The 12,419-nt window shown below is 40.4% G+C and overlaps 1 protein-coding gene across 1 annotated transcript in view; it reads right to left on the bottom strand.

The window, feature by feature from the left end:
* The window catches only part of LOC125908297 (uncharacterized), a 103,951-nt gene extending 91,812 nt beyond the window's left edge, over positions 1-12,139 (bottom strand). Inside the window, exons 1-2 of the mRNA XM_049610946.1 lie at positions 11,915-12,139; positions 5,192-5,549 (exon numbers count right to left, since the gene is read on the bottom strand). The gene's annotated coding sequence lies outside the window, so the exon portion shown is untranslated. The remainder of the gene's footprint in view (positions 1-5,191; positions 5,550-11,914) is intronic.
* Between the last annotated feature and the right edge of the window lie 280 nt (positions 12,140-12,419).

Genomic DNA, 12,419 nt, shown 5'->3' with positions numbered 1-12,419 from the left:
TTGCGTGCTGACTAGTGGATTTGCACTCGATAGTTGAATTGTTTGGTAGACGGCGAATGTCATGATTAAAAATGACACAGAAAACTTTGTGAAACTTTGTTTTATAGCTCCATGACAGCCATGGCGATTCTGTCCAATCTTTCCCCTTCCTCCATCAAAAAAGATTTGCCAACCTTATTGTGTTTCCACGCCACGATTCTTTTATAAATTTTAAAAATGGCCAAGTTTATCAACATACTGTCTGAATTCACTGGTTGAATATTAATTCCCTGCCAGCTATTCAATTTGTATTATTTAGTTGGTGCGATTCTCCATACAAAACAAAAATCATCCAAAAAATACAAATTTCAAAAGCCGATTTATCCATGCCGGACAAACGCATGCTTTTAATTGAATTGTCAGGCAACTATCGAGCCGTCCAACTAAAAAACATTCAACTAGCTACATTACGTAGCTCTCCATGGAACGATTGTTTGATGACAAAACTTTCCCCTTCCAAACATAAACATTAATTAATCGCCATATGTTTTTCTATCGCCACATGTAACGTCCTACGCAGACATACCGATCAATACAGGCTTTCGAGACTTATTCAGTAGCGGATAATCAGTCGTTGCGCTGGAGGGACGGTCCATATGAGGCTTGAACCCATGACGAGCATGTTGTTAAGTCATACGATTTTTAAAGGAACATTCAAAATAAAGAAAGTACTTCGATGACGATAGAGAGAATCATATTAATAATCGCACATGCATTAGCCCAGACAACGATACGTTCACGCCTAGATTGTCTTTTCTAACGTAGAAATACCAAAAATAAAGGAGTATGGCAATCGGAAAAGTGTCACGTAAGAAAACTAATATTAAACTTAGTAACTTATTATTACCTATGGTCAAAAACAAATATTTAAAAGCAAGGTGAGTTTACTTTCACACGTTTAGAATAGTTTTGTTGAGTGCCTATCTCTAATTTGCCTATTGATTACATTTATCAAATCAATACCATTAAGAGTAGCAACTGTTTTAAAGAGAAAAAAATATATTCTTTACAAGTACGTCGGTGCAAGCATCTTAAAGAGTATTACGCTTGGATCTGTGCTATTGCACAGTTAAGACATGTGCTAGAATAAGTTTTAAGTAGAAAATTGTGTAATAGAGGGTAAAGATGAGTAAAGAAGCCGTATCTACCAGGATGTACGATTGTTATATAGAAACACAAGTAAAAAAAAAGACATCACTGTTACCCACTGGAGCACCTCCAGCATCTCCAGCTCATTACCTATGCATTAAGCATAAAATGGCATTTTTAATGGTGTTAATTTATCATTCCCACTGCTGCCTTTTGTTCCCCAAGAGAGGGTGTTCAACGTACAACGGCACTGCACTGTGCTTTTGATGTACCCAACTATCCGTGGCCATGGTACGAGCCGGTGCCGTTTGTTCTGCCTACGGTTTGTAATCGGCCCAATAAAGGCACACTCACCCGAAGAGCCTCATATGGGAGTATAGAGAGAGAGAGAGGGAGAAAAAAAAAAAGTGGCGGGCTGTATTTCCCAAGCTAAAACAGAACTGATTCATTCTGGCCCAGCCTTTCTGGGGCCATTGCTTCCATGTTTGCTATGGGTTTTGCACATTTCGTGGCCATCGCTACTGCACACGTATTCTCAGCGCGTGAAGGACGCTACCATCGCAGTGAAAGCTTTTGTTAAGTTTTCTCATTTCACGAGATCGGCCTTTATGGGACGCCTTTATTGAGCCCTTCCCAAATTGGCAGCCGCTCATTCCGTTACAGCAAAAAGCCTACATAATGGGCGGGCATTTTGGATCGTGGTCGTTTTACAGCGGATAGTACCGCACACAGCATACGGGACTATTTGGTAACTAGTCCAATGCATTCGTTTTGCATTTTCCACCGGTGCTTCGGTAGTGGCAAAAAAGTCTTCTCTCGAGGACCGTAATTAAATGGTCTGAAGGTTTAAACGTGCTACGGAATGTTCAGCATTTGGAATCACGGCTGATGAAAGAATTTCTGAGCTGAAAGGAATGCTTTCACAAACACGATATTGAAGCTGTATCGCCATGTTGTTTGTGTTACTTAATATTATACGTATGTTAATTACTGTGCGTGGTGAAAAAAGACATTCAGTATTACTTCTGGGAAACGTTAGATTAACAGCTAACCATTCCTTTCTTAAATGTTGTCCCTGTCATCTTTAAGTGTCATTGATCGTAAGGTTGAATTGAATATGATTAGCTTGCATTATTTCAATGTGTTATTACTTTTGAGGAGTATTATTTGACATCTTCAAAAAACCAATCACTGCTCAAATTGACGCTATTTTCCCACTATGGTATTGTTTCTAACATAGTATGTGAACTTTACATAACTTTTCTTGCGTGTTACTTCAAGCGGGGTTAAGACTATTTTTCCAAACGCAAACCCACACCCATACAAAAATAATAGTGGAAAAACAATGAGCACTTGTCTGTTACAATGTTTCGATGTAAACATCACCCAAGTTGGTCCATTACAGTAACAATCTCCGTATCGCAACCTTCGCCACAGTGCGGGGGAAAAGGAGGTATAGGGGGGAAATGATTACATAAAAGAACAACAATTTCAATCCATCCAATGCGATGCAAATAACCATCCTAAGGGATGAAAGTGGAAGTTATGCAAATGAGAATGGTGCAAAGCAAGGGCTGGTCGTGCCGGGCAGCGCCAGTAATGTTCTCCGGAGGCTTTTCCATTCAATTAGAGATGATATCCGTTCATTCTTTAGTTTTCTCCCATCTGTTATGTTTGAAGCATTTTTAGCAGTTTTATTTTCCAGCGCACTTCGTTCAAGTGCTGCTTAGCGCTGGTCTACTGTATGTGGTTCGGCAGCTGGATGCCGATGGACGGAATGAGGACAAAATATACGTCCCGGTTGATAGATGATATGAGTTGGTCGGTGCTTTCGGTAATGCCAGGAGCGGCGCAATTTTTGATGAAGAAAGCGAGAAAGTTGAATAACGACAAAAACGAGTCATTATTTTAGGCCGAATGATGGTAACAGCTTGCGTTGCAAGTGGAAAAGGGTAGGGTAAGCGGCAGACACAAATAGTTAAAGCTTCGGTTGAAAGGGAAAACTTGTCATCTTTTCATTTCTTTGTGGAAACTTATGCTTGATTGTGGCAGGAGCATTTGGAGCAATAACGCATAGCAACGGAGACCTTTATTTTCAATTGTGACGTTTATGTAAAATGCCCGTTTATGTAAAATTCCTTATATGGGCTGGAAATATTTATGTTCGCGGTGCACGAAATTTGAACAATAATAGACCAGCGAAACAAATAAACAATTATTTCTTAAACTTTTGAAACTTGAAAAACCCCTTTTGCACATACATATAACGTATTTTTGTTTAATGTACGTCGATATTTTCACGTTCTAATACAATGCTTCGTGGGAAAAAAATATCTCCCACAAGAAGTCCTAGCATCATAAAGTTTAAAAGCTAGTAAGGCTAAACTAAAATGGGATTTACTAACGTGTTGAATGTTACGCGCTAGAAAATGTTCCTGTGCCCGATGACGTAAAAAGTAGGCAAGCGAGAAGCGAGAAGAATAAAAAAAACCTTTCAAGGGCTTGTGCCCTTTTTAATGCTTCAGGGAGCATTGGCTTTTTTATGGTCGTTTATGCTATTTCATGAGCGTCATGTCAGCGGCACATTGGCTCGCATCGAACCCACCGTTTCGTGTAGAAATGGAGCGTCTTGTGCGAAATGTTTTGCTTCTTTACAGTTTCGTCCCGGCTAGGAGTTTGCTGATGCTGCTCTTACATCGAGTTGCGCTGTAAGTGAATTTGCTGGCGTGTGATCTTGTGGTTGTTGGGGTGCAGGTTCACCACTAGCCAGACCAGGGGTAGGAAGGGGGTATCGGGCAAAACGACGCGAGGTGCCGAAGGTGCAAAAGCTGAGTGTGCTGAGCTAGTGCTGGTTAGCAATTTTCGCCACCTCGGCGGGAGTGGGAGATAAACTCGAAACTCGATTTTAAATCTGTTTATTGTTATAGACCATCCAAGCGAAATTGAATTATTACCGCAGCTCTTTGGACGCTCCGATGGGGGCGCAGTAGGAAGTGACGAAGGAAGAGTATAATTTAATATGAGAGAGTATGTGCGATGAAGGCGGCGAATTAGGGTAAATGTTTTAATAAACTGTAATAAAGTGCAGAGATAGGTTTTTTGTATACACCGCCGATGACAAATGATAAACATTGTGGTTTTTTTTTCTTTTGGTGTGCAATTTATAAATAAGAAATGAATTAAATTATTCAAGTTAATAGTTTGCTTAAATTACTGACAGGAGAATTACTCAGGAGAATTGAAAAGATTGTTGCGAAAAACTGTCGAAAAAGACTTACAATTTGTATTGTTTTATCTAAAAAATGCTTTAAACTCTTCGAGAACATTTACCTCACATTAAAGTAGTCGTTTACCAATGAAACTCATATAAAAATAGGTCAGTTGCCGCCAACATAAACGTCCGTATAATATCCCCAGTTAACCATCGGCAAACCCCCCAGCAGGAGTTGAGAAATTAATCAAACAATTATCGCATCGAATGCCGAGAACGATAATAGTGAAATAAAGCTAAACAAACATCGAAGAAAAGCTTGCTCCCATCCCAGAACAACCGCGTACCGGTACCGAAATCAATACTGTTTGCATTGTTTCGACCAACTAACGGGCAGTAAAAATCCCTCGCTGAAGAATGATTTACTTTCGTTCTGTCGCAGCTAATGGAACCTCGTAAATCCATGATTATTTATGGGCAGTTGCAGATTGCGATTACCATCCCTGTTCGGCGTGGTGTGCAGTTCGTGCCCTCGCCATCGATAGTAAATGGGACAGGGAGGAATAAAAATGTGGGACTATAAAATTACTTTTAGCATTGTTTATCTGCTCAAGGTCTGGAAAGTTTACTCTGTTTCGCTCTATATTGTTTTTTTTTTCTGTGTGTTGAGTTGTGTGATGTTTTGGTTAATCAATTTCGGAATGCGAGATCTGACTTGTCATTGATTTGATGGATGAGTAAATAAATATAAAATGAATAATAATGCTATGAAAATAATGTGAAGGTTCACCTCAGTTTACATAATGTTTTTATTAAAATTATGAAAAAGTAGTGACTACACAATAAGCTTACCTTCTGCTCAATTGCTTCTTCGAAATGATGTTACAACTATAGCAATTTTGTCCAATTCCAGCAGTTATCAAGATATCCAATTCACAAGTTTCACAATGTGCAGCTATTTCGAAGCTGTGGAGCGTGCTGTACGATGTGCCAAACAGCTACCTACATTAAATTGGCATGTTCCAGTACTCCCAAACACCTACATTCATACATTCAAATGCTTTCCACTGGCAACACACCAGCACATTCGCAAAGACATTCCACAATTGGCTTATTATCGATGGCCATCACATTGCACTTTAGCAGAATGATCATCGCTAGCACTCGACGCCGTACTGTGTACATCACATAGCGATGAGTTTTTCACGCACTGCAGAAAAAGAACTAAAACGTAGAAGTAGAAAACATCACTCGCAAATAATATGCAACAAAATACCGCACCACATCGGGCGGAAGTGATTGCTGTTTAAATAAAAATAAATCACCGGAACAAGCACTGCCACTCACCGGTACACATTGTCACACGCAAACATGGGTAAAGGAATTCCGTTCCAGAGACGAATTCGATTTTCTGCAAATGTGTTTCCGCTTTTCACGGAAGTTTGGTACCGTACTAGCATTTCACAAGTCCCGTTTTTTCGTCCTTTTTTATAACCGTGCAAACCGTTGTATTTATCATGTTCGGTTCTGGGGACTAGATGTTTCTATTTTTTCAGCCGCTTTCTCTTTTTATCTTTTTTTGCCTCGCTCTCTATTTCTTTCTCTCTCTCTCTCTCTCTCTCTCTCTCTCTTTCTCTCCCTCTCTCTCTCTCACACACACACACAGTTTTTACAGTAGAATAGATGCTGGGCCAAAACCAACGATCGAAAATAGTGCCTTAGAGGCGTTTTCTTGTTTGCTGTTCGAATGGATGGTATTGGTATGTAAAAGAAGCTTGCAATTTTCGACAGCACCTACCTAGTAGATGGACAAATGAGTGAGAATCTTCCATTGTGTGACCCTGTCGAATAGGACAGTGCAATCGTACCACAATGGCCATGATAGATGGTAGTTTATGGTTGATGGTGTTGGTGACGAAATATCTTTGGGCGAAATGCTTCTTCGTTGCTTGTTATTTCAAATCAAAACGGATCGGTGATAGCTCTGGGGTTTGGAAAATATTTGATTTGAAAGAATACTAACATGGATTTGAAGCATTTACACGTTTACGATGGTAATATCGGTAAAATAGTGCGGGTATTTTGTACTATCATTTAACACGATTACATATTGTTTATAAAACACATCGTCGTTAGTTAAACAGAATTATTACATTTATAACTATTGTTAATTTATATCATATCAATTGTCAATTTATGAATGTACGATTGGCGTGCGATTTAAATCTAAACAAAATTAATTTGTAATCAATGTGACTTCTGATTTTTTTTTTATCAGAACGTGACTTCTGATAACACAATTAAAATATTTGCAATTTAAATTAAATGTAGATTGGAACATTAAATTACAAATAGGAAGATAGCATCCATCCTTGTCGAATTTAAAATTAGCGATGCTTTATAGAATACAGTATAGTTTTTTTGAACAAAGTTTTTTTTATTCAGGAAGAACGGTCCGAAAAGGCCGTATTGCTCAAAGTAAATTTATCATTTTGAAAGATGATTGCATTTACTATTGGTGTGTTTTGAAACACGAATAGTACCTTTATAACAGTTCCAGCGTATAATAAATATAACAAAATAAATTAGTAGATACGAGAGATAAACCATAACCTTTCTGGATATCCTTAAAGTTAGGTATTGATTTATGCAAGAACTATTTACGTATTATCGGTGGCTAATAAAATAGTATTATATAAAAATATTAAACCTTCGTCTTCACAGTGTTTCACCTAAATTAATTTACATATTGTTAAGAGAACAGGACGTATTATCTATAACCTTTGAAGCTATTAATGGACATTATATACATATTGTAGCTATGTTTTAGTCACGAGATACAAAGACACACAGACGCACAAAATCATCTGTGCAATATACCACTATGCCACTTCTGTTTATCCTACACCACTAACAACCTCGTGCATACTTCTATACCTCTTCTGTTTATCCAACACTGCTAACAGCCTCGTGCACCGTGCTCTGTCAGCAGAATATCAACGGTGATAAATGGACCTACTATCATCTTCACGTTTACGACACATCTATTGTCGCTCCCGACCCTTACCGCTTCCTCTGGCGATGAAGACAGCAAGACCCGTTCTAGCTGGCGGCAAGATCGAAGCGTCGAACACTCACGCACTATTATGAACACACCTTCTGCTTTGCCACCGTTCAGTCCACATCGATAGGACAGTATTCCGTTTCCCGATGTCACGACAGCGTTTCTGTTGGCGTGTACCATTTTGCTTCCTATCAATGCATTGATTGTCACTAGCACGTTGCAGAGCGTTCCACTTTTTGCCATTAAGCTGTTCATTATTACGTTTTTGCTCGGTTGCTGTGCACTTTGCGATCACGGGAAGGGTTGGCGGGACAGTGATTGGAAATTGTTTTCAGTCTTTCTGGAGTATCGACAATACCATGAGTTCGTGACGATTGATTTTTAAGTTTGGTTTTATTTTATTGCCATTAGCTGGCTATTGTTATTGGATTGTTAAGAGTTTTAAGAGCAAGGTTTAATCAACCGATTGTATGCTGATGTGTGTGGTGGTAGTTGTTATAGTAAATTATACACTACTGTTAACACATCAGGAGGCGTTAAATGTATTTTATGAACAATATATAAATACTTCACGTTGTATAGAACAATCCTTATCTCAATATCAATATATGTATGTCAAACTCTTTAAATAAATTCCACTCAGGTTTGTTTTTGTTTTTGTTTTTTTGCTTCGAAAGCTCAGTCCCTTTACTCGCATTAAATAGATTGTACGAACTCTCTCAAGGGTATGTCTCGTCTGAATGGCCTGTCCCTGCGTTTATGCATAACATAAATATTCAAAACATCAGCAGCAACCTAAGATATGGCTATCGATGGATTATTTACCCCACTACAGTAATTCTAGCGAAGTGAAGGGTGAAGTGCTCTTACTCAACACAATGTTCATCAAATCGATAGCAACTAAATTATTCTACTAACGGCAGTCGTCGCCTAAGCTTATGAGAATTATCGTTGTGGGAGAATGACGTTTGGAGATTTGCCCTAGTCTTAATAGATGCAAATGAAGCGCTGTGTGTTGCATTACTAAGTGTGCTTCGGTCCAGATCGATTGGACTACAGTGTGCTGGGAGCAATCAATCTTTTCAAGTCTTTCAATACCGTAAAACTGTGTGCTTTGTATCGAAACACATAAGAGGTAAAGAGAAACTATGTTTTTCTTTCTAATGGACTTTTTGTAATTAAGCATTCACACAAAATGGTTTGCCTAAGTCTATTAAAGCAATTAAAATGTTAGATAGAATATGGGATTAAGCCTAAAGAAAACTGAAATTGTTTTCTTTCGTTGTATTCCATCAGCTTCAGATGGTTTGAAAAACATGAAAAACAGGATTTTTATTTCACCTCTGAAATGGTTAAGGGTTGAGACCACTTCAGATCGATTTTAATATCGATTCGGTTGCCTCACACTCCAACCTTTCTCGGTTTTTCGTTACGTTTTGTGATCCTGCCCTACGAAGCATGTTATCAGTTGTTTCAGAGGAAAAGGATTGTTCTTGTTCCTGTGCATGTTATCATCGTGACAGAAAACTTTTACACCAAATGTTGGAAGCTCACACAGCCGGGTATACACATACACAGCAGTAATCCGCATGTTTTCCCTCACAGTCACAATCTACCATTCCTGGGGCCGATGTGTCCTGTTCACTCGACGCTCTCAATCCTTCCCAATGCGTTCGCTCTCCTTTTCTTGCTCTCCGCTCTAATCGACAAGACACTACACACGGCTGAAAGCTTTACCGACGATGTTAGCCCATTTTTGGGTAGAATATATCCCACCCTGACACACCAGACTGGGCCTCCCGATCACTAGTCCGCTCTGTGGACAGCTTTGCACGGTAAAGTTTTACTCACGTATTTGCCGTGTATTATCGCAACAAAGTAGTATCCTGTTGCGTCAGTCGGCGAGAGTCTGCACTGGAGCGAACGTAATGCTAGTGAAGGCATGGGAAGCGAGAGGCAAACGCTTGGCGCGATAGAACATACACCGAAAAAAGGAACGACGGATGGTTGAGCTCATCATCAACTCTCTTCGCCTCAGGGTATTATTGTTTTTTTTTTCTTGCTGTTTGTATATTCTTTGTGGGCTGGTGCGGATGGATCCATCTCCCAGTGGACTCCTATCGGATTGCTCTATCTACTTCTAGCAGTGGGAGTACAAGCATGACGTATAAGTCTTGTTGTACCTTTTTGTGCTTCTGCTTATGAATCTCCCAACTAGTAAAACAAAAGCTATCATGCCACCTTGGAATGTCCCGTACACGCACCCATACACATGTGTTTTGCGATTTGTTCGCACAGCAAAGTGTTCATACCTCGGGACGAGTTTTCTGTCGGCACGCTGCTGTTCCGTTCTTCGCGTAAGCTTTTCCGGTACGGCTGAGCACGAGCTCGCACTACAGCTACATCCGGTTTCGAGGCAAATACATAACCAGACTGCGTTTGATTCTACATTTCCGTTGGAAGCTGTGTGAATATGAATCAGAAATGCAAAAAAAGTGTAACCATGTGCTACTGGTAACTTATGCAAAGGGAATCTAGGTTATGTGTTGTAAAGGAGCCTTCTGACGTTGTGTAAAGTATTTTTTTTCATTTCAGAGAAAAGCAGCCTCACAGCCTTCAAGACTGATTTTAACGTGAGCGTGAGCGCAAACATAAAATTCGATGAATTTTGCACCTGGCTGTTATATTTCATATCAAGCATCGGGCTCAAAATTGCTACGACATTTCGATCTTTCTGTTCGATCCGTTCCACGCACCTTAAAGCTAAATTTTTCTTGCTGAATGATTTCTGTTTGAAGAGCTTGCTGATTACTTGCTACTACAGCTGCAAACATCTCAATAAATACGAGTGGTTCAACTCAAGAAGGGAAAGTTTTGACACAAATGGATTCTAATTAATATTTCCTCAAGTGTTTCACCTCAGCACGGTTGCCCCTTTTTGTTTACCGAAAGGCACACCGTTAGTTATATTGAATGAAAAGAACCAATCATTACCATCTTCCTGCAGTTTTATTGTTTTTGTTTTTCCCTGTTTTTTACAGTAAAAGCAGAAAAAAAATCTAATTGTCGTTTCGCAAGAAATTCCGACACCCTAATCGAACAGGGAAATCTTGCCTATGGCAATCTGGGGAACAATGGAGAGAAGAACTGTCACCTTATTAGTGCTCCGCACGCACTGATTCAAATCTCATATGCTAATTAATATCAATAATCATTCGACGGGCTCGATTTTACAGCCTCCCACGCGCTTCTAGTCATTTCCCGTGACCTTTTCGTTTCTCCCCGAGCGCATCCGGTTTTTCTCCGAGATCATACGCATGTGCTTCTTTTCACTCTCTCTCTCTCTCTCTCTCTCTCTCTCTCTCTTTTGTTATCTATCTCTCTTTTTCTCTCTTTTTCGCTAGCTATCTGAATGTCTCTCTCTTTTTCTTTCCTTTTCTTCTTTTCCATTCCTGCTAAAGTTTCCTCCTATCTCTTTCCCGTTAGCCGTGACTTCTGTTTTTTTTTATTTTTTCTACTCGTTTCTTTGCTTTAATGGTACCGTCCTCTTCCTGCACGCACAAACACAGGCACATGGCGCAAGCAAAGTCTTTAGCTTTGGAGGCAAACTATTGTATTGTGCTCCAGTGCAAGCCTACGGTGCTATGTGGAGTCAGTCTACTGTACAAGCTGTATATCCATCAGTAATTCAAATTTTTCTAACTTTGGGAACATGAAACTCAAGCTCCTTTCTCTCTCCTCCAAAATCACTCACAACCAAGACGTTCGTTGTGATTCCGATGACCCATGGATAGAATAGATTTCCTTCCAACCTATTGCAGAAGAAAGAGTATGTATCGCAACTGAAAGTTTGGAGATGGATCTTATCCAGAATGGATATTTCATGCTTCTAGCAGCTTCAATCGAATGTGTGAAGAAAAATGTTTCAGTTTTTCTAGAAAATATGCCTCGCCATGTGAACGGATTGAGATTGCATGAACAAATGTCTGCTTTACTGGATGTTGCCTTTATGGTTCAAGCGATTCGAGATGGGTAATTTAAAAAGCTATATCCATTAAACCTCACTGACTTCCACTGACTAACCAACCAGGCGTAAGCTCACACACACATACACACCTGCACAAAACCACGCACAATCGCACATACACAGGTACAGGTACAGGTGCTTCTCATTAGTTGAACAGGGCACCTTAGGCCACATGCAATGTCCCACGTACAGTATCTACTGCAGCTTGCAAGTGCTCCTGTTGGCCACAAAAAGCAGCACACACTTATCCAATGACACGCTGCAAACCACACATTTCCAGACACTGACCATGTTTCCCCTCTCCAACATCACCAACGCACATACACGCACAAACAAACGTACCCACACACACACACACTCTTATATATACACCTTGTTTCACCTTATGCGGCCCTACTTCTTCGTCGCCCGCCCGAGGGTATTCAGGGTGTCCCGGTCGCCGTCCCAACCGCCGTTTCTCACCGCTCCCTTCGAACCCGTTTACCTTCCGCCACCAGAGTGACACAAGGAGGCGACCTGTCTGGGATGATGCGCAAAGCAAAGCTGCAGTCCTGCAGTTTTGCAGAATGTGGTCGAGCACGCGATAACCGAATCGGACGCGCGGTCCGTACGCGCCACAGTTTCCGACGGCACTGAGCCAAAGCCGATCGGGCGCGCTTTTGGCCCTGCGTTGGCTCGGCGGCCTCCCACGGAACCCCCTGGAACGCTGTGTGTGCGCGCACGTGTGGTTTTGTATCTGTGCACGCACTTGTGCATGCTAGGTCGACTGCCTGGTGCCGTGCTCGGAGAGCATTTTGCTTTAGAAAAAAAATGCATGAGCAAGAGAGAGAGAGAGAGATCGAGAGGAGCAGACAGAACAAGTAGAAATATACTCTTGAATTGAGGAAAAATCTGAGATGAAAGCAGCACTATGGGATCATTAGCAGTTATAACAGTTAAAGAAATTATGATGTCTACAAAATCTTCGAAAATTTCATTGTCGATGGCTT

This window comes from Anopheles coluzzii, chromosome 2 (assembly GCF_943734685.1).
Source record: "Anopheles coluzzii chromosome 2, AcolN3, whole genome shotgun sequence".
Taxonomy (NCBI): Eukaryota; Metazoa; Arthropoda; class Insecta; order Diptera; family Culicidae; genus Anopheles; species Anopheles coluzzii.
This window is presented reverse-complemented; position numbering and strand designations above follow the sequence as displayed.